The 27,699-nt window shown below is 46.3% G+C and overlaps 1 long non-coding RNA gene and 1 pseudogene across 1 annotated transcript; one reads left to right on the top strand and one right to left on the bottom strand.

The window, feature by feature from the left end:
* Positions 1 to 213: 213 nt before the first annotated feature.
* LOC129548131 (alpha-N-acetylgalactosaminide alpha-2,6-sialyltransferase 6-like) lies at positions 214 to 1,179 on the bottom strand (annotated as a pseudogene).
* Positions 1,180 to 15,969: 14,790 nt separating this feature from the next.
* Positions 15,970 to 20,331, top strand: LOC148774059 (uncharacterized). The gene is made up of 3 exons (XR_016036149.1): positions 15,970 to 17,359; positions 18,127 to 18,337; positions 18,728 to 20,331. It is a non-coding gene; the product is annotated as an uncharacterized LOC148774059 (long non-coding RNA).
* The last annotated feature ends 7,368 nt before the right edge of the window (positions 20,332 to 27,699 follow it).

The following is a 27,699-nucleotide window of genomic DNA, read 5'->3' as shown; positions in this document are numbered from 1 at the left end:
ACAGAAAATACCCTTGACACCCATTAACCACATAGAAACCCAAACCCCCGTTTGGCCAAGAGGTTCCCCCAGGCCCTGAATTGCTGGAGGATACACCCTCTTCAAGGTCTGATGGGCCAGAAGACATTCTTGGAAGCCATGATTGGTCAGGAGATGGCCTGCGTGGACACCCACTTCTCCTTTGTCTCGTGAGAGCCCCACAGGCAGGGTGGCCTAGGTCCAGGAGGGCTAGGAGAAGGTGATTCCCTACAGCTGGGCCCAGGACGAGAATACCCTCTTCTTCCTGATGAAGCGGTGGTGGTTGCCCTTCCCCTTCTGAATGTAGGTGACACAGCTGTCCAGCGCCTTAGGCGCATGGTGGCGTTAGGGCATGCGCAGTAGGCGGGGGCCGCTGCGGTGGGCGGGGCCGCTGCGGTGGGTCGGTGGGTCGGTGGGTCGGTGGGTCGGTGGGTCGGTGGGTGCGCGGGCGGGCCGGGGGGCGCCGCAGTAGGCTGGGGGCGCCATGCCGTAGCTGTGCACATGGTCACATTACTCCACCGCAGTCGCCATGGTGAACCAGCCTGTGCTCAACCACGAGTAGGACTCTTCCCTGTCCTTGCCTGTCTCACTCCGGAAGAGGTCATCAGACTGGCTTATGCAGCCAGGAGAGATGGCGTAAGCTTCCATTTTGGGGAACACCCGCTGGATGATGTGCACCAGGCTGTCCTGGGGCATCTGCCTCTTGTCTGGGAGACCCCAGAAGATGAACAGGGTTTCGGAGGCCTGGTTGATGAACTCCTCGAGTCTCCGCAGCACACGGAATACACCGGAATGGGCCGCTACGCGGAAGGTGGTCTTGTTACTCACAAGGTCTGAGTAGCCGGTAGTGGAGGTGTCGTTCATGCGGATTGTGCACTCAGCCTGCTTGACCTCAGGGGCCAGTTTGTTTCCTAGCAGGTGGCTGGAGCTCGTGACAATCACATTGGTGACACCCGGAGGGCAGTGTCTTGTGGGCTAGAATGGGGATGTAGCCGTCAGTGATGCGCCACTCCTTGAGGTTGACCAGCTGGCAGATCCGGTCCCACGGGGAGCTGTAATGAGAGACGTCACTGGCATGTTGGAGCTACAGAGGGTGAGGGTGGTGGTGAGGGTAAAGAAGATCACGAACGCTGCTGACTGCTGCTGTTTGCTGTTACTCATCTCTCTCTGGCAACTGCTGGGGCAGAGGCCGGCATCCTGCAGATGGCCCAAGGGGTAAGGGTGTGGCAGTCACACCTCCCCTGGGAGGCGCCAGCTCCCCTCAGCCCCCAAGCCCCCTCACATGGTGCCTGGAGCCCAGAGTTGAGGTCTGTGCTGCTCTGGCTGCCCAGTCACCACCGCCAAAAGAGCTGTTTTGATTGATTCTAGTTTTTCAGTGAAATAAGGGAGTACAGGGCATGCTCAGTTGCACAGTCATGTCCTACTCTGAGACTTCATGGACTGTAGCCTGCCAGGTTCCTCTGTCCATGGGATTCTCTAGGCAACAATACTGGAGTGGGTTGCCATGCCCTCCTCCAGGGGATCTTCCCAACCCAGGGATCAGATCCCAACTGGCATCTCCTGTGTCTTCTGCATTGTAGGCAAATTCTTTACCGCTGAGCCACAGGGGAAGCCACGAAGCAAGGCAATTGACTGAGAATGAGGAAGGTGTGGGGTGAAATGGTTGTTTGGAGGCTGGGAGGCCGAGTGTACAGGGACTTTGAGTAGAATAGCCTGGTAATGGAGAAAGCCTGCTTGAGTCTTGTCGTCAGGAGCTAAGTGCAACTAAGCAGCTGCTCATATGGGTGCTCAGTTGTGTCCGACTCTTCGCAACCCCGTGGACTGCATCCCACCAGGCTCCACTGTCCGTGAGATCCTCCCGACAAGAAATACTGGAGTGAGGTGCCATTTCCTCCTCCAAGGGATCTTCCCAACCCAGGGGTCAAGCCTGTGTCTCCTGCACTGGCAGGCAGATTCTTACCACTGAGCCACATGAGAAGCCCCAGGCAGGAGATAATTCATACTTCAGCCAGGAGCTACTGCGTGGAACAGACAGGTGGGCTTAGGAGCACTGAGGTTCGGTTAGGCAAATGTGAGAGAGAGAGATGGCAGGAGGGTCCGAGTCAGCCTCCTTCCTACTCCCCAGACCTTGGTCCTGTTTCCAATGCTGGTCTTGTTTTACTGGTGCCTTCCTGGTCTCTGCCCCCATCTACCTTCCTGCCCTTCACCCCTCTGGGCCTCAGCCATCCTCCTCCTCTTTCTCCCCTGACCCCTCCTTCAATTTCTCATCCTGAGAAAACCAGGCCCACAAGCCAGCTCAGCCAGAAGTGGAACCAGTACTTCAAAAGGGCACAGTAATAGTGACTTTCTCTGTTTGACAAAGACTCCTACCTGCGTGCCAGCACCAGAGCTGATTTTCTTAGAATGCAGGCTCCTTGAAGTTGGAGGAAGCAACTTGTCCACCCATCAATAAGTGTGGCCTGAGGTGTAATTATTGTTGGGCCTGTTGTGAGAGGCAAAGGTGGTCCCTGAGCTGTCCCCTCTGCTGTGTTCCGTAAGGAGCTTGTCTGGTGGAGGAGATGGACCCAGGTCCAAAGGACTCAGTTGGGATGTGTCTTGGTCTCCCTTCAGATTGAAGGATTTATTCCCCCAGCTTCTGGGAGTGCTGTCAGCAGTCTCAGGAATTGTTTAGCTAAGGTCCAGCCCGCATCCAATGACTGGTCTATACCAGGTTATAAAGGCCTGACTGTCTCAACCCCAGTTGAGGCGTCTCAGAAGGGTCATTCCAGTGACAGAGCTCCTGGGGCAGGTGGGGGTGGTGAGCTGAGGCTTTCTCAGCTTCACCTCTCCACCTCCTCAATTCTTGCCTTTCTCCTCTCCCTCCCACAGATGTTGACCTCAAGGGCACCCCTTAATCAGCATAATCACCCTCATCTCCCTCTCAGAGCTCCTTCTGGGGAACCCAACTTGCAACAGTTGAGGCCAGTAGTGACCCAAGAAAGCAGACACTAAGATGAAATTGGGTTTCTTGGCGTAGCACTAACATCACACCCGAACTCTGAAATGATCCCTTCCCTGGATTCCTCCTGTTCCACAAAATCATAATTGCACGTGTGTTTTGCCGAAAGTTTTCACTTTCGTCTCAGGTTCAAAGGATTTGTTAACAAAAGAAGCCACTCGTTCTATACGAATAAATAATGCAAATGTTTGTTAGAGGATTATCCAGCTTACTTTCAATATACTAACATTAAAAGAAAAGATAAATAGAAACAACAGAGGGTACATATGCAAGGAGATCCAACCAGTCCGTCCTAAAGGAAGCCAGTCCTGAACATTAACTGGAAGGACTGATGCTGAAGCTGAAGCTCCAGTACTTTGGCCACCAGATGTGAAGAGCCGATTCATTGGAAAAGACCCTGATGCTGGGAAAGATTGAAGGCAGGAGGAGAAGGGGACGACAGAGGATGAGATGGTTGGATGGCATCACTGACTTGATGGACATGAGTTTGAGTAAGCTCTGGGAGTTGGTGATGGACAGGGAGGCCTGGCGTGCTGCAGGCTGTGGGGTCTCAGAGTCAGACACAATTGAGCAACTGAACTGAACTGAGGGGATACATCACCAAATTGGGTTTTGACCAGCATCCAGACTCAAACAGCACTGGGAAGTCCCTGTGACACAGCACGTCTGGAGTCCCAGTTGGGAAAAGGACCTAGGCATTGTGTCCACTCTGTGGGTGAGACTTCAAAGACTGCACCTCTGGGTTCCCACTTTTAATCCCAGGACGCAAACTGATATTGTCAATCTGTGAGCAAATAGAAGCTCTGGTTTCCTGTTGGTGCTGTTTGCTTTGTCTTATAAAACTTGGAATATTGTTAAGCCCCGGACTTGGTTGGCCAGGGCACCTCCAGGGGCTCAACAGTCTCAAGATTCATCCTCTATCTGTGGTGCTTGCGCGGCTTCCACTCACAGCAAGCAGTCACTCACAGTCAGGGCAGTGTCCAGGCAGGTTAGAAGCAGGGTCAGAGGCCTGCTCTGCTTCGTCTGTGAAGCCCAAACAAGACTATTTCATTTCCCTTGCGAGGTGTCACCTTCTAGCCCAAGCCCACCTCCTTCCTCAAGTGTAAGTTGTTCCCACACTTTGTCCTCTGCTCCCCTAGCCTCCAGACCATGGCCCTGTTTCGTGAGTCAACGTGAGGACACGGGGGGTGTGTCTACTTCTGTCACGCTGCCATGTCGTATTCTGGGCAGGTCAGAACTTGAGGCTGCCAGAGCAACTGGAGAGTGGTAGCAGAAGTGCCAGGAAGGAGGAAAGGCAGAGAGCCCTGAAATCTGAGTGAAAGTCTCTTCCCGGCCTCAACCCACCACTCCGTTTTGGGCTTCTTTCTTTTGTAAAAAAAATCTCTGTATCATTTAATATGTTATGAAAACTCATCAGCATCAGTAAGAATAGAGGTACAATATCATTTTGAAGGGCTTCCCTGGTGGCTCGGACATAAAGAATCTGCCTGTAATGCAGGAGGTCTGGGTTGGATCCCCTGGAGGAGGGCATGGCAACCCACTCCAGTATTTTTGCCTGGAGAATCCCATGGACAGAGAGCCTGGTGAGCTACAGTCCTTGGAGTCACCAAGAGTCATACACGACTGAACGCCTTTCACATCATTTTGAATGCCCATGTATATTCCACTGTACAGATATACTGTAATTTAACCTTCTACTATTGGTCATTTGGAGTGTTTCCAATTGTTAAGGTTAATTTCAGGGAACGGGGGTTTGTGGGCTTTTCTTTCTTGAAGCTGAAGGAAGGGCTTCCCTAGTGGCTCAGTGGTAAAGAATCTGCCTGCCGGAGACACAGGATGGATCCCTGGTCCAGGAAGATCCCACTTGCCACAGAGAAGCTAAGCCCTTGTGCTATAGTTACTGATCCTGTGCTCTGGAGTCTGGGAGCCACTACCACTGAGTCAGTGTGCCACAGCCACTGAAATTCGCACACGCTAGCGCCCGTGCCCTGAAACAGGAGAGGCCGCTGCAGTGAGAAACCTGCACACTGCAACTGGAGAGGCCCCCGATTGCCCCAAGTAGAGAAAAGTCCGTGCAACAACAAAGACCCAGCACAACCAAAATTAATTAATTATTTAAAAACCTGAAGTGAAAGCTGCTCAGTCGTGTCCGACTCTTTGTGACCCCATGGACTATACAGTCCACGGAATTCTCCAGGCCAGAATACTGGAGTGGGTAACCTTTCCCTTCTTCAGGGGATCTTCCCAACCCCGGATTGAACTCAGGTCTCCTGTGTTGCAGGCAGAGTCTTCACCAGCGGAGCTACAAGGAAAGCCCTTAAAAAGTCTGAAGGAAGACCACTTATGATGTCATTCTGTTCCCAGCTGGAAACAGGGTTCCAGTGTTGCCAGGACTGTCCCATCTGTTTGGTTTGTCCTGCTGGCAGCCTGACAGGCTCAGAACCAGAGGGAAGGAGGGTGCCACTGCCAGGGAGGAGAAGGTCAGGTCAGGGAGACCGAAGCCTACATGCAGGATTGGCTAAAACGCCCAGTCCTGTGAACTTTGTTCACACCACCTCAGTGGCAGACAGAGATGAGGCTGACCGTTGATGCGGAGAGACAGGAAAGGGTCTTGGATTCCCAAGAAGCAAACCTGAGACAAGGGTACAAGTAGTTGATTGGGAGGTGGTTCTGATTCTGGTGGTGAAAGACTAGAAGGAAGGACCTTTGTTCTTGTCTTCTTTGAAGGAAGAATTCAGCAGAGACCAAGATTGTGAAAACATAAAGGTGTTTATAAAAAGAAGCAGAATACGTGTAAAAGAACATGCAGCTGAACTCAGAGTGAGTTATGTGCAACAGTTGCTTAAATCAAGGTAGTTTTCTGCTTCTTTTTTTCTGACCAGTCACCTTCATATCTGGTCCTGGTATGGGCATGCATCTCTCAGCCAAGATGGATTCCAGTTGACCTCTTTTCCCTCCTTTTGTCCTTCCCCTCGACTGAGGGCCTTCTCTGGGTGTGTGTTGGGCCAGGAAACCCCACAAGAATGCACCCCATCTGGGCCCAGTGCTCCTGCTGGTCTCCCATCTTGAAGCATCAGCAGGAGACCAGCTGCAGCTGCTCAGCCGGGGACCTGAGTATCTCCCACCTCAGGTCTGAAGAGAGGAACCTGACCCAGATGTTACTGAGTAGCGTCTGCTGTGAGCACCTAGGCGCTGGGAACCCTCTGAGATGGGGCCAGGACTAGGATGAGGCACTTGAGGTGCCAGATTAAGGAGGGACCCACTCTCGCACAACCCTGGAGATGCCACCCTAAATCTTGCACCCTGGAGCCTCTCTTTCGTTGTCCTAGTCCGTGCCCTGCTCTGAGAGACTGTGCAGAACGAACCTCACGATTGTTCCATCCACAACTGGGAGCCAGGGATCTTGTCGCTGATCCCATCCTTCATTGATTGAGCATTTCCCCTGGGTTGTTGTTAAATCCCAGCACTTGCGGCCCTGAGGCAAAGTCAGAGGGAGAAGAGCTGGTCCTGCAAGAACCTCAGAGGTCTGCTGAGGGCACGCAGACCTGGATGTCCATGGCCCCTGCAGTGGACGGAGAGGATGTGTTTAGAAACAGAGTTCAGGGAGCCTGAAGTATATCCCTCCTCTCTCTGGGGCCCACCCCCATCTGCTTCTGTGACCTTTGAAGCCAGTGAAGGAAACGTTCAAGAGAATCACTTGGAGAACTAGGCTGTGTCTTCAGAATCTGGAGATGCCGGGACTGGTAGTCTTCTCGTACCTCATGGTAGCCACCTTGTGTAGTCCTTGAGGTGAGGTGGATCTGCAGTACAGCAAGAAGTAGGCCTCCTGAGAAAGACCTGCTCTTCCCAGAAGGGGGGCCTGAGCTTCTCAGGGCCCGAGATGAACCCCAACCACGGGAGCCAGAGTTTCACTGTCCTGGGAGCATCCTCCATGAGAAGACAACCTGCAGGGAAGTCCATGGGAAATGCGGGGGTAGCAGCCAGGCTTAGAATGTATCACCCAGATTGGTGACGAAAGTTCCTTGAAAAACCCACAAAGATGCTCCATGGGAAAGAGGCAGCCTCAGGCACTGCTACACAGAGGACCTCAGTGCCAGGCTGTTCCCAGGGCAGCTGTGATATGCCTTTTCTGCTCCCCACCCTGCCTGCCCAGCCCAGCCCTGGCAGAGGAAGGGCAGCAAAGCGAGAAGGGAGGGAGAAGAAGGGAAGGACAAGGATGCTCTCCCACCTCCCGCAGGCCCGTTTCCTTGGAAGGAGGCCCAGGCTGGAGGACCAGGGAACGTCAGGTGGATAAGAGATCGATGCTTTGATATTTTATTGGACTGGACTTTTTAAAATACTTTTTTAAAAAAGTATTAACACCCAAGTGTGACTCAGAAACATGTGGGGTCTGAACAGTCATCTGTGTAAGTCAGCTTTCAGCAGTACAGTTGGCAGGGACAGCGGTTGGAGAGAAAATGTCATTTTCAGCTACCGTCCTCCTGGGTTCATCCATTCAATAAACCTGTGTCCTCCAGTCTAGCTTTGCCCCAGTGTGCTAAAACGGCATTATTTAAAAATTCTGTCTGTATTTCTAGAATTTGTTCAGAATCTGGAAGAGAGGTGTGGTTAATTGGCATCCCCCACCCCCGCCACCAGCCGTGAGAGCTCTGCCCCTGCATGCTGACAGTGTTTCCAAAAGCAACAGAACAGTTGGGAGCTAAGAAGCCACCCGAGTTGTGCCTGCTGCAGCCTTCCCAACCTCTCCCCTGCCAGAGAGGCCCTGGAGGTTGAGATGCAATCACAGTAGCCAAGACAGGAAACTCTAAGAACCAGAATATTAATAGTAAGACTGGAATTGACATTCAGCCAGAGTTCAACATTGCTGCTATCCCAGCTCTCAATGGCCAGCATTGTTATTAAATAGCTTGAACATCATCTCTGAGGAAAGCTGGACCTCCTGTGCTTGTTGATGGCTCGGTGTTGGATGCCAAAGGAATTCTCCTTCTCATCCAAGGTGATATAAGGAAGGGTCAGTCTTGCTCAGGGCTTTCGAATATAGTGTGCACACAGATCCCCTGGGTCCTTGTCAGAATGCAGAGTCGGATCTGGAGTGGGGCAGGAGTATGCATTTCTAACTAGCTCCCAAGTGGTGTCAGTGCTTTGGTGCGTGGACTACATTTACAACAGCAAAGATCGTTCTCCACTTTGGCTGCACATGAGAATCACATGGGGGAATTTGCAAAAAACTCAGATTCAGATTTCATTGGTCTGGAGTGGGATCCTGACACTGATGTTTTTATGCTGCTGCTGCTGCTAAGTCACTTCAGTCGTGTCCGACTCTGTGTGACCCCTATAATTCAATAAGGGCTTCCCTGATGGCTCAGTGGTAAAGAATCCACTTGCCAATGCAGGAGCCACAGGAGATGCGAATTCAATCCCTGGTTCAGAAAGATCCCCTGGAGGAGGAAATGGAAACCCACTCCAATTTTCATTTTTTTCACTCCAATATCCTTGCCTGGGAAATCCCATGGACCGAGGTGCCTGGCGAGCTACAGTCCCTAGAGTCTCAAAGAGTCGGACCCATCTTAGCAACTGAACAACAACACAATTTTATAAACAGCTAAGGTTGAGAAATAGATTTATAATAAGAATCGTGACACTTATTTATTCCGTAACTGTTATTTATTTATGGAAGATAAATGTGGTTAAGGAGTTAATGCCAACATAGACAAAGGAGGATTCTTGTAAATCCAGGTGAGGTTGAAAACACCTAGGAAGAGTCACCTCACCTGAACCCTAGTATGTCACACCAGTGCAGGAAATGGCTGCTGATAAAATCGCCACCCTAACCTCATCCAAAAAGGCTAGGACAGCCCCACTACGTGGATTGTGGGCACTCTGAATTGTCTGTGCAGAAAGAAGGGGAGGGAAGGTACGTGTGAGTGCGTATGCTTGAGAGACATTTATGCATGTGATGGAAATTCTGCGTCGACCAAAATGTCCCTTCCTCCCTCAAGTCCCACAGTTTAAAAGTAGTTTTGTCCTTCTTTTTTCATTTGACTCAAGGTGATGATGGCAGTGCTTTGAGACTAGTCACTCTGTAAATTTCTTAAGTGCTTTTTGTATTAATTTCCCAGGATTGCATGACAAGTTACCAAAAACTCAGTGACTCAAAACGATAGAAATGTATTTTCTCACGGTTCTGAGGGCCAAAGTCCAAAATCAAGATGTCGGCTGGGCCGCGTCCTCTCTGCAGCCTTCCGGGGAGAATCCATTCCATGTCTTAGCTTCCAGTGGTTGGTGGCAAGTCTCGGTGCTTGCAGACGCGTCACTCCAACCTTTGCCCCTGTCGCCCTCTGGAATCCTCCCTATGTCTGTTCCCTTCTTCTAAGGACATCAGTCATATTGGATTAAAGGCCCACCAAGCCACTCCAGTACTATTGCCTGGAAAATCCCATGGATGGAGGAGCCTGGTAGGCTGCAGTCCGTGGGGTCGCTGGGGGTCGGACATGACTGAGCAACTTCACTTTTCACTTTCACGCATTGGAGAAGGAAATGGCAACCCACTCCAGTATTCTTGCCTGGAGAATCCCAGGGACGGGGGAGCCTGGTGGGCTTCCGTCTATGGGGTCACACAGAGTCGGACACGACTGAAGTGACTTAGCAGCAGCAGCAGCAGCAGCTACTCAGGTATGGCCCCATTGTAACGAATATCATCTGCAACGATCGAGTTTCTAGATAAGATCACATTCTAGGACTCTGGGAAGAGCATGAATTTGGGGGCAGGATGCTCTCCAACCCTGTACACTCTTCAGGAATATTCCTAAGGCCATCCCAGGTCCATGTGAGAAATACCTTGCCCAAATCCCCTTGCAAACTGGAGTTCTTTGTTTTACACCAGAGCCCAGCCTGTTCCCTTTCCAGCACAGCGTAACGGAAAGTATGCAGAACATAGAGCCTGGTGGACCTGAGGTCAACTCTCCACTTAGAGAGGTGACTTTTGGTTAAGTTGCTTATACCTTCTTGGGTTGCATTCTTTGTAACTTGGGGCAACAGGACAAATAACCAAACATTTTGCGAAAACTTTCTTCTGCACAATACACCATATTAGAACCTTTATAGATGTTATTTGATTAACAGAAATATCATCTTCATGAAGCTGTGAGGATAAATTAGCATATAGCCTGTACCTGATCTACTGTAAGTGCTGAACAAATACTAGTCCTTTTTGCATTCTTCCTCACTTCTGCTGCTGACAATTTCTGATAATCCCTAAGCAGAGCCACCCAGATAACTTGCCCTTACATTTCTGATGGACAGCCTGAAGCCGGAGACTTGGGAGTCAGCTCTGCCAGTAACTCCACTGTGACTTTGGCAAGCCACTTAAACACCTTCCATCCAGTGACTCACTCTGCTGCCCGCTCAAGAATGAGCAGCATCTGAGAGCAGAGTCCCGGTGTGGGAAGTGGAACCCAGGGCCCGGCAGGGGAGAAGGTTCGTGGGGCTGTGGAGCAGCTCTGGTCCTGAGTTCCAGCACCAAAGTGGTCCTGAGCTCACCTGCCCCATCTCACCATCTGCCCCTCCATGCACCTGCCCCCATCTTTACCGGGCTGTGTTCTCAGCTCTCTGTGGATCTGCCAAGGGTTAACTAGCTTCTGACCTTTAAAGAAAATGTGATACTAACCCAAGAGTCCCTCTCTGGGTTTGGATAATGTGTGTGTGTGTGTGTGTGTGTGTGTGTGTTTATGTGTGTTTCCTTGCTCTCTTGCAGGACTTCCTGTTTCTGCAGACTCTTTGCCCACCCCGTTAACTCTGGAAGTGGCTGGGCACTTGTGCAAATCTGTCAGCTGCCACATCACATCCTTGATTTGCTCTCCTTCTTCTCCAGTTCAGTTCAGTTCAGTCGCTCAGTCGTGTCCAACTCTTTGCGACCCTGTGAACCGCAGCGCGTCAGGCCTCCCTGTTCATCACCAACTCCCGGAGCCTACCCAAACTCCGTTGAGTTGGTGATGCCATCCAACCATCTCATCCTCTGTCGTCCCCTTCTCCTCCTGTCCTCAATCTTTCCCAACATCAGGGTCTTTTCAAATGAGTCAGCTCATTTGAGTCAACATCATGAGTCAGCATCAGTGGCCAAAGTGTTGGAGTTTCAGCCTCAACATTAGTCCTTCCAATGAACACCCAGGACTGATCCCCTTTAGGATGGACTGGTTGGATCTCCTTGCAGTCCAAGGAACTCTCAAGAATCTTCTCCAACACCACAGTTCAACAGCATCAATTCTTCAGCGCTCAGCTTTCTTTATGGTCCAACTCTCACATCCATACACGACTACTGGAAAAACCACAGCCTTCATTAGACGGACCTTTGTTGCAAAGTAATGTCTCTGCTTTTTAATATGCTGTCTAAGTTGGTCATAGCTTTCCTTCCAAGGAGTAAGCGTCTTTTAATTTCATGGCTGCAATCACCACCTGCAGTGATTTTGGAGCCCCCTTCCAAAAAAGTCTCTCACTGTTTCCACTGTTTCCCCATCTATTTGCTATGAAGTGATGGGACTGGATGCCATGATCTTAGTTTTCTCAATGTTGAGCTTTAAGCCAGCTTTTTCATTCTCCTCTGTCACTTTCATCAAGAGTCTCTTTAGTTCTTCACTTTCTGCCATAAAGGTGGTATCATCTGCATATCTGAAGTTACTGATATTTCTCCCGGCAATCTTGATTCCAGCTTGTGCTTCCTCCAGCCCAGCGTTCCTCATGATGTACTCTGCATAGAAGTTAAATAAGCAGGGTGACAATATACAGCCTTGATGTACTCCTTTTCCTATTTGGAACCAGTCTGTTGTTCCATGTCTAGTTCTAACTGTTGTTTCCTGACCTGCATATAGGTGTCTCAAGAGGCAGGTCAGGTGGTCTGGTATTCCCATCTCTTTCAGAATTTCCCACAGTTTATTGTGATCTACACAGTCAAAGGCTTTGGCACAGTCAATAATGCAGAAATAGATATTTTTCTGGAACTCTCTTGCTTTTTTCGATGATCCAGTGGATGTTGGTCCCTTCTTCTCCAGGGACCTCTTTATTGAGGGCTGGTTTGTCTTCTAGGCACAGTTGACACTTCTGAAGGGCTCAGCTGCCAAATTGGCTGAGTATGGGTAGTTTTTCAGGTTGTCAAGTAGTGGAAATATGGGAGGGAGGTCCTACCACCAGTTTATTGGACAAGCCTTAGAACATCCCAGCTCTTCAGTAATAACAACCCATCATATTCATAAGGGCTACAAAATTTCTCAAGCACATTCATACTTATTATCTAATTAAATCACAACATCTGCATGGAGACTTTGTGCCCATTTTATAGATGAAAATCCTAACCCCTTGTCAAAACGTGATCTGCAAGCTGACACCATTGGCATTGCTTTGGAGCCAGTTTGACATGCAGAATCGGGCTCAGACCTTATGAGTCATGATCTGCCATTTAAGATGATTCCCAGGTGATCTGTGAGGGCTTCCCTTGTGGTTCAGCTGGTAAAGAATCCGCCTGCAGTGCGGGAGACCTGGGTTCGATCCCTGGGTTGGGAAGATGCCCTGGAGATGGGAAAGGCTACCCACTGTATAGTCCATTAGATCACAAAGCGTTGGACACGACTGAGCGACTTTTCACTTTCACAGGTGATCTGTGTGCGCATTAAAAAGTGGACTAAAGGATAGTGACTCTCCCAGAGTTCCAGGACAGCTTGATGTCTCACCTGGGATGGAAACCCAGGCCCCAAGCCTCCCAGAGAAGAGCTTTTCTGACAGCGTTGCTACACTCTCTGCACTTTAGCTGACCTGAAGTAGGCACATACATCCTCTCAGTCAGCTCTCAGGTGACATCCCCGTTCTCACCCTGAAGACTGAAGCTGACTCGGGGGCCCTTGGTTTTGCTCCTGAAGCCCTTGGCAGGCTCCTCTGTCACAGAGGGAAAGGCACTGAGCCCTGTAACAAGGGGCAGAAAATGGAACCCTCAGGCGTCTTCTCAGGGCACACTGGGTCTGTCTGGGAGAGCTCCGTGCATCACGTTGGTTGACCTGCTTGAGCGAGGGAGCAGAGGAAACAGACTGCTGTGCAGGAGGAGCAGTTTGTGTTGGTCCTGAGAAGAGAGACAAAGGCGGGCAGAGGAGTTAGCGGGGGAGACGAGGACGAGAGCCTGGAGGAAGAGGTGCACTCACGTTTGTCCGTTCTTGGTGGGGATGGATCGCTCTGGGGGAGTTGTTTGGTTTTTGGTAGACTGTGTGAATGCGCTGTGTTTTACACAAAGTGCAGTCTTGGGATGACACAGTGAAGCTGGGAACTGGCTGGTGCCAGAGTGTTGTGAGTTCTCAGCGGAGCCTGGAACTGCATAGTGACTGTCTGGACCAGCTTATTTCCTGTTCTTGGAATCCCTAGGACCTCGCATAATATAGCCAAAATGTTTCTTGTATGAATGAATGAAAGCATAAAAAAATCCATGAATATTATCCTGTCCAACTCCCTCATTTATTCCCCTGCCTGTTTGTTGTAGATTGGCTTTAAAAATTTTTTATCATAAGATACATTAAATATTATAACATGAAAATACAGATATGCAACTTAAAAAATAATAATAAAATGAATACCAATATAGTCACATTCCAAATCAAGAAACAGAACATCAAATGTTATATACTTTTTTTTACTTATTTTTTTTTTTGGCTGTGCCTCCAGCATTCAGGATCTTAGTTCCCTGACTCGGGATAGAAACCAGGCCCCTTGCAGTGGAAATGTGGAGTCTAAACCACTGAACCACCAGGAAAGTCTTTACATCTTTAAACAATCTGGGAATGTTTTCTTTTGTAAAGTTTGAGGTAGGAGGCTAAGTAATTTTTTCATATAGATAATCAATTTTGACTCAAGATTTGTTGAAGAAGTTTTTCTTTTCTCACTAAACTGCAGTGCCAACTTGTCTTTAAAAAAATTCTGTCTATGAATAGGTTTGCTTCTGGGTTCTGTCTTTGATTCTTTGATCTACTTATTATTTTCAGTGTAAAACTATGTGATCTAATTACCAAAGCTTTATAATAATTACTCATATCTGACATGATAAGTCCCCATATTCTTCTTTAGCAGTATCTTGGCTATTTATAGGCATTTGTATTTCTAAATAAATTTTAGAACTAGTTTGTTAATCACAAAAAAAGTATTGTGAGAATTTTTTTATAATTATATGGAACCTTTAAGTCAGTTGGGGGGAGAACTCATCTTTTGATAGTCTTCTAAAGCATAAATAGGATATTTCTCTACAATTTTTACAGATTCTTTTATGTCTTTTAACAAAGTTTTATAATTTTTCTATAAAGATTCTTCCTCATTTATATATCAACACTTCATATTTATTGATGTTACAATAAAAATCATTTTTAAAACTACATTTTGTATCTGTTGTTGCAGAGACAGAAATGCAATGGAACTGTGTTATCAACTTTTCATTCAGCACTGTTATGTAATTTTACTGCTAATTTTAATATCTTACCTACAGACTCTTTTAGATTTCCAAAAGAATGAGTTTGGGCTTTCCCTTCCCATCTCCTGTAAATTATGATATCTTGTCTTCTGTCCCAGTCCTTATGCCATTTATTTCTTTTCCTTGGTTTATTATACAGGTGAATATCTCCAGTACCAAGTAGAAGTGGTAGTAGAGAAGGCATAGTTTTCTTATTCCTAATTTTAGAGGGCTCTGTTTTGACATTTCCTCATTGATAAGGATATTTGATTTGGTTTTGTAGTTTCAGGTTAAAGAAGCCCCATATTGAAGAACTTTTTAATGAAGAGATGTTGTTGGGTTTTTTCTCCCTTAAAAATGAACTGTAGTCCACATGTGGGAAATGCCTATAACATAAATGTATGAAATTCTACATACTGAACTCATCTGTGTGACCACCACCTAGTTCCAGAGACAGCGTATCACCAGATCCTGAGATGCGCCTTTCCATCTTATTACTCAGCCCACAATGGTACCCAATCTTCTGATACCATAGGCTAGTTTGACCTGTGTTTTAGTCTCTTATGTAAGTGGAGTCATAGTACTGCCTTTGTGACTGGCTGCTTTTGGTTTTCTAAATGATTATTTATTTACTATTGGCTGCACTGGGTTTTCATTGCTGCACTCGGGCTTTCTCTAGTTGCAGCCAGTGGGGGCGACTCTCTAGTTGCAGTCAGTGGGGGCTTTCTCTAGTTGCAGCCAGCGGGGGCGACTCTCCAGTTGCAGCCAGCGGGGGCAACTCTCTAGTTGCAGCGTGCAGGCTGCTCGTTGCAGTGGCTTCTCTTCTTATGAGTACAGCCTCTTGAGGGCATGGGCTTCAGTAGTTGCTGCACGTGAGCTCAGTCGTTGAGGTTTGCGGGCTTAGTTGCTCCATGCCATATGGGATCCTCCTGGACCAGGGATCAAACCAGTGTCCACTGCATTGCAGGGGGAATTCTTAACCACTGGACCACCTGGGAAGCCTTGTGTCTGACTTCTTCTGTGCAATATTATGTTAGTATATTCATCTATACTATTTTGTGCAATTGTAGATCACTTCTTCTTGGCAATGAAATGTATGCTGTTGTGTGAATATACTGGAATCTATTTATCCTCTGTTTGATGGGCATTTGGGTAGTTTCCTGTAAGTCTATTATGAATAGGACTGCTATGAATATACTAATACATGTCTTTAGTGAAGTATACACTTTTGTGTTTGATATGTACCTCAGAGTAGTACTGGTAAACCATTGGAAATCTGCATGTTTCACTTTAGTAGAAAAATGCCACATTATTTTCCAAAGTGGTTGCACAGTTTCCACTCCCACCAGCAGAGTTGGAGAATTTCATTTGCTCCATAAACATGATGAATTTTATCAGTTTTCCTGCATCTTTTGAGATGACCATGTGCTCATACGATTTTTTTTCCATTAATCTGTTAATGTGGTGAATTACACTTCTCATTTTTCCTCGTAAAAAAGGAACCTCTCTTCCTGGGATAAATCCAACTTGGTCAAGATGTACAAATTGTATGTTGCTAGATTCCATGTGCTATGGTTTTTGCGGAGTTTTCACATCAGTCTTCATTAGTGGGGTTGGTCTATGTTGCTCTAATAACTTTTTTTTCACAAAATGAAAGAAAATGGCCCCAAAGTAGTAGGTGTATTTAGACAACTGCACAATAGGGTCAGAGTCAAACCAGAACTGGAGATCCAATTCCCAGTTACAGCAAACCTATACCGCTGCTCTGGTCTGGAACTCTTGGGGTAATGATGCTAGTTCCCTGAAAGGCTATGATTGCTAAGATAAATTGACACCCTCCATTTCTAACAATTTTTGACTCCCAGGTTTTCCCATACTGTTTGGAAAACTGCAAATTTGATTTCGTCCTTGTTCACACGACAAGAGCTTAGCTCAGGCGTTCCCCAGTCAGAGGAATGAAGCAAGGCTGTCACAGTAACCCTCCTGGGAATCTTCGGTGCCATGTGCCTCTCTGCTGAGACCCCCAGACTCGATGAGTTTCGCATACTCAGAAGGAATGAGTGGAGATCACAGTTGTAGGGGCAGAGGAAGAAAGCCTCTGCCTTTGTGAGCCTGAGGCCCACTCTACCCTGTAGCCTTGGGATGTCTCTTGCTTGCCTCCACTTTGCAGCAGGGGGCTCCTCTCCCGTCTCCACCCTCACGCTGGTGCTGGTGCAGGATGGAGAGCGCCTGGACCACAAGGCTTCAGCTTGCCCACCCCTCCCCAAGTCATTAACCGCAAGGCTTCCTCACAGGAAACTGGTGAAAATGAGTATTCATGCCTCAGGGCAGTACAGACCTCCTTCAGTGTTTCATCCTTGAGAGAAGTTTGTCCACAAAAGCTTCCAGAACAGCAGCCCTGAGAGTTTGATGGGAAATGGGATATCCACATGGTCTCAAAATATCTCTCATAAATGGCTTATTAATAACAAAGGGAAAAATAGCAACCTTCCTACTGGCAGACAGTTGAATGAAATGAACAAGATTAATATCTCCAGTGCTGGGACTAATGGACATCATGTGTTCCCTGAGAAGGATTCATCATTTCTGTAGCATTTCTGCCGAAAATATTTAACCTGGACCTAATCACAGAGAATTATCAGACAAATCCAAACTAAGCGACATTCTGAAAAATAACTGGTCTGCATTCTTTTTTAAAAATGTCAGTGTCTTAAAAACCAGAGAAAGAAGCACAGTTTCTGATCAAAGATGAGTAAAAGGACTTGACAGTACAATCCATGCATCACCCTGGATTGGATCCTGAACCAGGGGATGAAAAGTATTATAAAGGTCATCACCTGACATCATTGTCACCTGACATCATCTGATAATTGGTGAGCTTGTAAAATAGATTTCTTAGCGAGTAATGCTGTGTTACTGTTAAATTTCTTGATCTTGATAATGGATCCAAGGTGACATAAGAGAATTTCCTTGTTTTTAAGAAATTCACACTGAAGGGTTTATGGATAAAGGAATGTGATGCCAAAATGTTCAGCTGATTTAGAAAAACTATCTATATATCACATATATATGTGTGTGTATATATATATATATATACAGAGAGAGAGACCGATCACAAGTGTGTCAAAATGTTAACAGCTGGTGAATCTTGGAGAAGAATATAGCAGTTTCTTCTATATTCTTGCAACCTTTATTTTCTGGATATCATTTCAAAACAATAAGTTTAAAAAAATGCTTTCGAACCTAGCAAATGGAAAACCACAAAGGTAAAATGATAAGGATCACCTTGGTGGTTAGAATATAGAGTGTCATTATTAACACATTCTTGGCGCTAGATGTCTTCAGAGGAAATTGCTTATCTTCTTAACCCTTTAAGAAAGGGATCATCACTCCACATGTGCAGATGAGAAAGATGAAGGCTACAGAGATGAAATAAAACATTCAAGGTCACCCAGCAAAGAAGCAGCAAGGTTGGGATTCACTCGGGTCTGTGTGAAAGCCTTCAGGTGCCACCAATTCCCTGGGATGTGACCCTGACATATACTGATCAGAAGAGAAGGTGGCATTTATGTCTTCTTGGTTGTAAGCTGTTGGGTCTTAATTCATCTGGCCTTTTCTGAGAACTACCTCTTCTTTCCAGGCACTGCCTTGGATGTAGTGAGTAGAGACCCCGCCCCCCCCCAAAAAAAAAGGCAAGATGTGTGTATAGTCCAAAGAACACAAGGGCAGACATGGACAAGATCTACAGTGAGAAACGAGGGTTTCTGGCAGCCCAGAGGGGAAGGAAGTTGATTCTGACTGCCCTGATGGCTTTGGGTAGCTCACTCTGTTTCTGAAGAAGAGTGATGGAGGTAAGAGAAGGAGCACTGGTGTCCATCTGGACGGTGTAACCTGGACTGGGACCAGTCATGCGTCTTAGGAGCCAGGTGGACCTTGGGAAAGTTGTCCAGAATACCTGTAGGGTTGATCTGAGAATCGGATTTAGTATAAGTGAAATGCTGGTGTGGCAGGTTCGGGGCCTCCTTTAGGAGCTGTGGCCTCTGGGGACCTGGGAGTAGCTAAAAAGAAGACAGAGGTTGGTGGAGATCATATTGATGTTACCGTGTCTTTGCTCATCGAGAAACTAAAATAGAGGTGTCCCCAGCCTGGTTCCAAAATGGATATGCTGAACCAAACTTTAATGCGGGGGGAAAAAGATAAGAGGAATAATGCATTATTTTGTAAACTCTTCTTCTATGCAGGGAACGGGGATGAATGGTATCAGGAGAGAACGAGAGAAGCATCTTAACAGTCTACCTTCACCCTTAACTCGGGAATGCTTTTCCTGGTGCAGGGGAAGAAGTCCTCCTGGCTTCCCCTTAAGAGTTCTCCATATGCCTGTGAGTGCCAAAGCATCCTGTCTTTGGCAAATATCTCCGTCCCTAGGCTCCTCCTGCAGAAGCTGGAATCAATAGAATAGACAGTAACCATGGGGCAGAGATGCAAAGGTGCCCACCATAAGACAACACGGCGTGAGCTCAAGTTTCCCCAGCAGTGGAAATGCCCACTGCCTGAGGGCTAGTACTCACTTCTGGGGCAGACTCAGCCTCAGGCCACTGACACTTAAAAAAGGAGCTCGGGGGACTCCCATCACCCCAACCAGGGCCAAACATATAAGCTATGTCTGGCCCCTGAGGGGTGCTCACAGAATGGAGATATCATTACCATGTGAAGTTGAATATGCCACTTTGGTGTAAGGATTATTTTCAGCTACAGGCAACTGAGAATCAGTCAACAGAGGAAGAGTTCTTTGCCCTTCCCTTGGGTGCCAAAAGCGGGGCATACATTTCCCTCTGAGAAGGTGCCCACCGTGTACCAGAACAAGTGATTCTTATTATCAAAGATGAGAAGCTGACACCAAGTTGAGGTGCATCAGTTCAGTTCAGTTCAGTTCAGTCGCTCAGTTGTGTCTGACTCTTTGCGACCCCATGAATCACAGCACGCCAGGCCTCCCTGTCCATCACCAACTCCCGGAGTTCACTCAAACTCATGTCCATCGAGTCGGTGAAGCCATCCAGCCATCTCATTCTCTGTCGTCACCTTCTCCTCCCGCCCCCAATCCTTCCCAACATCAGAGTCTTTTCCGGTGAGTCAACTCGTCGCATGAGGTGGCCAAAGTATTGGAGTTTCAGCTTTAGCATCAGTCCTTCCAATGAACACCCAGGATCGGTCTCCTTTAGAATGGACTGGTTGGATCTCCTTGCAGTCCAAGGGACTCTCCAAGAGTCTTCTCCAGCACCACAGTTCAAAAGCATCAATTCTTCGGCAATCAGCTTTCTTCACAGTCCAACTCTCACATCCATACATGACCACGGGAAAAACCATAGCCTTGACTAGACGGACCTTGGTCGGCAAAGTAATGTCTCTGCTTTTGAATATGCTCTCTAGGTTGGTCATAACTTTCCTTCCAAGGAGTAAGCGTCTTTTAATTTCATGGCTGCAATCAGCATCCGCAGTGATTCTGGAGCCCAAAAAATAAAGTCTGACACTGTTTCCACTGTTTTCCCATCTATTTCCCATGAAGTGATGGGACCAAAAGTAGCTCTTATCTTCCTTTAGTTCACTCATATATTTCCTTGTCTCTGCATCAGAGTTTATCATCCCTGGCAGCCCAAACTTCCTTTCCTTCGTTGAAATGGTACATAAGCCCCCAGCCTAACTGCTTTTTTGAGTTTCACCCCTTTTCTGTGAACACCTGCACCTAAACATATTCTGAATAAAAATTATGTCTTTTCTCTTAATCTGCCTTTTGTTGGTTTAATTCATAGATCCTCAGTTACTGGGTTAAGAAACTAGAGGAAAATAGTTTTCTCCCCAACATATGCTTAATAATGATAAACTCAGACTTCCCTTATACACCACTTTTTGTCATGTGGATGCTTTTTGTCACTGGGAGAGAATTCCAAGTGGATTAGTAATTTAATCTGTAATTGTAGTTTGTTATTTACAAAATGGAAACCTCTCTGCTTTGCATTTATCAGTGACAGCCATTTTCTAAATGGCTAAAAACATATTTTTGAAAAGACAGCATATCATTATTAAAGAAAACTTTCAAAAACTTTCAAAATAAAGAGGAACAGTCTAATATCTGACTTTGAATTTCTGCCTATTCCATTCCAGAATGTGATCCAAAGCATCCGTGTCTTGAGAGTTGTACCATATATACCACCTTAATCTGCTTTTCTCATCATAAAGATTTTTCTGGGTTTCTACATAGTTTTCATATGAGTTCTTCCTTTCGTTATTCATCATTCTTCAGAGAGCCATTTACTTCCTAGGACTTCTGTGATGAAAGTGCCATTGCTTGCTAAGCTCCTTAAAGGGGAGTATAATATATAATTTCATCTTTTTATCTCTTCTAATGACTAGAGCAGTACTGGGAATATGCTTAGTCCTCAGTAAGTGTTTGCAGCCTTGAAAAAAAAATGTTAGTAAAAGACAAATTCTAGGAATAAAGAACCATGTAAAAGACTAAGAGGTCTTATCAGTTCTTCTTGCATACAATTATAGCATAAGTTTCCGGAAAATACAGCTAAAAATACAAATCTTATACTATAAACCACTCATTTTTCTCCATGTTCAATCCTTCAGAGTGATATTGCGGTCATACCTTTGATTGTATGCAGGCGATGTTCCTGACCACTCTTATACAGGAAATAAATATTTAGCAGTAACAAAAAAGTCTGTTTATTGTAGCTTTGTGGGGAGGTAATCTATGTGAATCTGTATTTAGGTATGACCTAACTCAAATCCCTAATGATTATACAGTGGAAGTGAGAAATAGGTTCAAGGGATTAGATCTGATAGACAGAGTGCCTGAAGAACTATGGATGGAGGTTCATGACATCATACGAAGGAGACAGTGATCAAGACCATCCCCAAGAAAAAGAAATGCAGAAAAGCAAAATGGTTGAGGAGGCCTTACAAATATCTGTGAAAAGAAGAGAAGCAAAAGGCAAAGGAGAAAAGGAAAGATATACCCATCTGAATGCAGAGTTCCAAAGAATAGCAAGGAGAGATAAGAAAGCCTTCCTGAGCAATCAGTACAAAGAAACAGAGGAAGACAACAGAATGGGAAATACTAGAGATCTCTTCAAGAAAATTAGAGATATCAAGGGAACATTTCAGGCAAAGATGGGCTTGATAAAGGACAGAAATGGTATGGACCTAACAGAAGCAGAAGATATGAAGAAGAGGTGGCAAGAATACACACAAGAACTATACAAAAAAGATCTTCACAACCCAAATAATCACGATGGTGTGATCACTCACCTAGACCCAGACATCCTGGAACATGAAGTCAAGAGGGCCTTAGGAAGCTTCACTACGAACAAAGCTAGTGGAGGTGATGGAATTCCAGTTAAGCTATTTCAAATCCTGAAAGATGATGCTGTGAAAGTACTGCACTCAATATGCCAGCAAATTTGGAAAACTCAGCAGTGGCCACAGCACTGGAAAAGGTCAGTTTTCATTCCAATCCCAAAGAAAGGCAATGCCAAAGAATGCTCAAACTACTGCACAATTGCACTCATCTCACACGCTAGCAAAGTAATGTTTAAAATTCTCCAAGCCAGGCTTCAGCAATACGTGAACTGCGAACTTCCAGATGCTTAAGCTGGTTTTAGAAAAGGCAGAGGCACCAGAGATCAAATTGCCAACATCCGCTGGATCATGGAAAAAGCAAGAGAGTTCCAGAAAAACATCTATTTCTGCTTCATTGACTATACCAAAGCCTTTGACTGTGTGGATCACAATAAACTGTGGAACATTCTGAAAGAGATGGGAATACCAGACCATCTGACCTGACTCTTGAGAAATTTGTATACAGGTCAGGAAGCAACAGTTAGAACTGGACATGGAACAGAAGACTGGTTCCAAATAGGAAAAGGAGTACGTCAAGGCTGCATATTGTCACCCTGCTTATTTTTAACTTATATGCAGAGTACATCATGAGAAATGCTGGGCTGGATGAAGCACAAGCTGGAATTAAGATTGCTGGGAGAAATATCAATAACCTCAGATATGCAGATGACACCACCTTTATGGCAGAAAGTGAAGAAAAACTAAAGAGCCTCTTGATGAAAGTGAAAGAGAAGAGTGAAAAGTTGGCTTGAAGCTCAACATTCAGAAAACTAAGATCATGACATCCGGTCCCATCACTTCATGGCAAATAGATGGGGAAACAGTGGCAGACTTTATTTCTCCAAAATTACTGCAGATGGTGATTGCAGCCATGAAATTATAAGACACTTACTCTTTGGAAGGAAAGTTATAACCAACCTAGATAACATATTAAAAAGCAGAGACGTTACTTTGCGGACAAAGGTCCGTCTAGTTAAAGCTGTGGTTTTTCCAGTAGTCATGTATGGATGTGAGAGTTGGACTGTAAAGAAAGCATTAAGAGCATTAAGAATTGATGCTTTTAAATTGTGGTGTTGGAGAAGACTCTTGAGAGTCCCTTGAACTGCAAGGAGATCTAACCAGTCCATCCTAAAGGAGATCAGTTCTGGGTGTTCACTGGTAGGACTGATGTGGAAGCTGAAACTCCAATACTTCGGCCACCTGATGCAAAGTACTGACTCATTTGAAAAGACCCTGATGCTGGGAAAGATTGAAGGCGGGAGGAGAAGGGGACAACAGAGGATGAGATGGTTGGATGGCATCACCGACTCAATGGACATGAGTTTGAGTAAACTCAGGGAGTTGGTGATGGACAGGAAGGCCCGGCGTTCTGCAGTCCCTGGGGTGGCAAAGTCAGACACAACTGAGTGACTGAATTGAACTGAACTGAACTGTCCCTAATAGAGGCAGTTCAGCACTTCTGTGTCCTAGAGAATTACCTAGATATGAACTCTGCTGCTGCTGCTAAGTTGCTTCAGTCCGACTCTCTGCGACCCCACAGACGGCAGCCCACCAGGCTCCTCTGTCCCTGGGATTCTCCAGGCACGAATACTGGAGGGGGTTGCCATTTCCTTCTCTAATGCATGCATGCATGCTAAGTCGCTTCATCGTGTCCAACTGTGTGACCCCATGGACAGCAGCCCACCAGGCTCCTCTGTCCACGGAATTCTCTAGGCAAGAGTACTGGGGTGGGTTTCCATTTCCTTGTCCAGACATGAACTCAGACACCAGCAAATATTTCTAGATGAGATTGCAGACAAAGGAGAATGGATTTAGAAGTCATGAAGCAAGATGTCGAGGAATACAAAGCCATTCTAAATTGCACTTTATATCTTTGTCAAGAGGTTTTCTTAAAAAAAAAAGTCTGTCCCTGAGGGTATTCCTTTCAGGATCTAGTGAATGTTTCTGTGCAGCAGAAGATGGACCTGGAGAAAGCATTGATTCTTGAGCCCTGCATGACCTTGGCTTTGTAGTCTGGTTCTGGCTGCCTTCTTCTAGGATGCTGGGATCCCTGCCTTGTGTCCAAAGATGAGGAATGGAGGCCTCTCTTTAACTCCATCACAGTCTGCATCTTTAGAGCCGGGGTATAGTAGCTTGGATAAAAGCCAGTCAAAGATGCTGTGCTGTGCTGTGCTTAGTCACTCAGTCATGTCCAGCTCTTTGCAACCTCATGGACTGTAGCCCACCAGGCTCCTCTGTCCATGGGGATTCTCCAGGTAAGAATACTGGGAGATCCTCCTCCAGGGGATCTTCCCAACCCAGGGATTGAACCAGGGTCTCCTGCATTGCAGGTGGATTCTTTACCAGCTGAGCTACCAGGGAAGCCCCCAACCAAAGATATCAAGTCCTAATCCCTGGAATTGCTAAACGTAACCTTATTTAGAAACAGGGTCTTTGTAGATGTGGTTAGGTCAAGGATCTTACGATAGAGAGATTATCATGAATTATTGAGACGGAACTTAATGCGGTCTCAAGAGTCTTAATAAGATAGAAGCAGAGGGAGATTTCACATAGCTCACAGAGGAGACAGCGATGTAAAGACAGAGACAGAGATTGGTGTGATGTAACCCCAAGCCCAGGACTGCTGGGGCTGTCGCCAGACGCCAGACGAGCCAAGGAAGGATTCTCTCTGAGGACCCTGGAGAGAGCTCAGTCGTCCAAACTCCAAAAGTGTGAGAGAACAAATTTTTATGTTTCAAGCCACCAAGTCTGCAGTAATTTTTTTTTTTTTAACTGCAACCTCAGTAAACTTGGATACATGGCAAGGGCAGACACAGGCCTACAGGGGCCCACGCCAGCTCTCTGTGATGCCCTGGAACTGCAGCAAGAGGCGGTCCTTTGGTCCAGGCTGCGTGGTCCTCTCCCCCGTGCTCCGCCCGACTCCCTCATCTTCAGAGTGCCTCGTACACCATTCAGTTTATTGGAAAGCTTCAGTCCACGAGGTGAAAGGAACAGTAAATAGCAGAATTTCAAGGAACTCCCAGTAAGGATGCCTGGGGGTATAGATCAGCCGCAGAAACACCTCTGCTGACTGGGCTTGCCTCTGCCAAGTCAGGTTGCTTAGTCGAACTTGGCCTCTACCAAATGCCCTGGCTTTGTGGAGTGGTGGAAACAGGCAGGATGGAGGCCGGCCCACTCCACAGCGTCGCTGGGCCCCTGCTCAGTTACCCTGCATAAAGCAAGGATGTCTGCGCCAAGTCCCGTGCCATCATTCTAGCCCTACCTGGAAGCTGGTCTTGGGGGAATTCCACCCAATCCCTGAGGCCTGCGTGGCCGAGACGGGGAGAGGTCCACGGTCCCTTCACAGCTTCAGGTAAAGCAGGTATCAGAGTTTCCGCCCTCGTGATGTGAATGAGCAGTAACTGTGAGCCCCCGAGTCTCCCCGTCTGTGAACCATTGATCTTTGCTTATCGCCGACAAAACTCTTGTAAAAGATCTGAGGGTTTCCCCAAACTACGTCAGCCTATGAATAATGTGTGCGAGGGGAATTACCTAGATATGAACCCAGACACCAGCAGTTATTTATATGAGATGAAATTGCAGACAAAGGAGAATGGATTTAGAGGTCAGGAAACGAGACATAGAGGAACACATAGCCATTCTAGATTGCATCTAAAGAAAGAAGTTGAAGTGTAACAGTGAAATGGATGTCATCTACGTGGGGAGTTCTTAGCTCGCTCCGTGTTTCCACGAGGAACTTCCACATCCCTCCAGAAGGGGGAGCAGTAGTGGAAAAGACAGCTCTGGTTCCACCTCTCTTCCTGATGGAGGTGGGGGGGCTGGGAGGGGGTGGCGGTGGTGATGAGCTCCTATGACTGGCAGGTGGGGAAATTTTGTCACTTGTATCCGTTGGACCACAAAAGCCAGAGGAATGGGCCCCTTTCTCTGTTACCTTTTTAGGACAGCCTGAACTCCACAGTAAAGGTGCCCATGGCTGTAGACCTTCGTGGTGAGGTGACCAAATTGGTCTGGTTTTGTCAGGCGAGGTTATGTCCTTGCTTCTTGATGTTGAGGCAGGAGACTGTTCCTCTATGCAGATGACTGAACTTATCCCACTGACCTGGTCTCACAAGTAGAAATAAACCATGAGTTCATCACTTCACAATTCTGTTCCTGAAGCACCTGTTCTTGACACCGTAAGGAAGAATCTGCCGCATTTCTACACACTAAAAATGAAATATCAGAAAGAGCAAGTTTAAAGAAAAATCCCACTTACGATTGCTTAGGGATTTCCCTGGCCATCCAGTGGTTAAGACTTCACGCTTCCACTGCTGGGGGTGCAGGTTTGATCCCTGGTCGGGGAACTAGGATCCCATATGCCATGTGGCACAGCCAAAAAAATTAATAAGTAAAATAAAATTTTTAAAAATCACAGTAAAGAAACCCCTAAGAATAAGCTTAACCAAGGTGAAAGACATATACTCTGAAAACTATAAAATATTGATGAAGGAAATTAAAGATGATTCAAAGACGTGGAAAAATATCTCCTGCCCTTGGATTGGAAGAATCAGCTGCCCATCCCACTGAACCCCAAGGCAACCACTGGTCATTTGCTGTCTCTGTCATTTTGCCTTTTCCAAAATATTCTCCTGTAGTTGGAGTCATACAGCATGTAGCCTTTTCAGACAGGCTCCTTTCAGTTAGCAATACACACTTTAAGGCTTCTGTTTGTGGCTTGATAGCTGGTTTTTTAAGATCCCTGAAAACATGTCATTATGTACATTACCACAGTCCTGTTTATCCATTCATCTGTCAAAGGACATCTTGGTGGATTCTCATTTTTGGCAATTATTAATAAAGTTGCTATACATATTTGTGCTCAGATTTTTGTGTGGATACGTTTTCAACTCATCTGGGTAGAAATCAGGAGCATGATTACTGGATTATATGGTAAGCCTATTCTAGCTTTATAAGACATCAGCAAACTGTCTCCCATAGTGGTTGGACTAGTTTGCATTTCCACCAGCAATAAATGAGAGCACCTCTTAATCGTCTTTTTGTAAAAAATTAATTGATATGCTTTTCTCTTATTAATCTTTAAAATATTTGTTTTTATTTCTTTGTTTGGCTGCACCAGCTCTTAGTTGCAGCATGCAGGATCTTCAGTCTTTGCTGCAGTGTGGTGTGTGAACTCTTAGTTGCCACATGTGGGATCTCGTTCCCTGACCAGGGGTTGAACCCAGGCCCTTGCCCTGGGACCGTGCAGTCTTAGGCACTGGACCACCAGGGAAGTCCCTTAATCTTCTTCCTCTCCAATATTTGGTGTTTTGGTTTTAGCCATTCTAACAAGTGTGTAGTGATAATTCACTGTTGCTTTAATATACAGTTCCCTCATGTTTTTTCATATGCTAAACTTCCATCTGTATGTGTTCTCTAGTGAGATCTATTTTTGAAATTGTGGGTTTTTTTGTTATAGTGTTTTGTTTTAGCATTGTCACTATATATGATTTTTAATCATTTGAAAAAATGGAAGTATAGTTGATGTTCAATATTACATATCACAGGTGTCCACTAAAGTGATTCACAATTTTTAAAAGTTAGACTCCAGTTGTAGTTATTACAAAATAGTGCCCCGTCCCCTTATTATTAGTACACCCTTGTAGCTTGTTTTATACCTAATAGCTCCTACCTCTGACTCCCCTGCCTCTACTTCGCCCCTCCCTCTCCCCAGTGGTAGCCTCTAGTGTGCTCTCTAAATGAGATCAGTGTGTTTAAAACTTTAAAAATCCTTGTGGGGAGCAGCAGTAGACCCGCCCCTGTGTTGCCACCAACC

Source organism: Moschus berezovskii, chromosome 24, assembly GCF_049115385.1.
Source record: "Moschus berezovskii isolate FMDL1 chromosome 24, NW_MosBer_1.0, whole genome shotgun sequence".
Classification (NCBI taxonomy): Eukaryota; Metazoa; Chordata; class Mammalia; order Artiodactyla; family Moschidae; genus Moschus; species Moschus berezovskii.
This window is presented reverse-complemented; position numbering and strand designations above follow the sequence as displayed.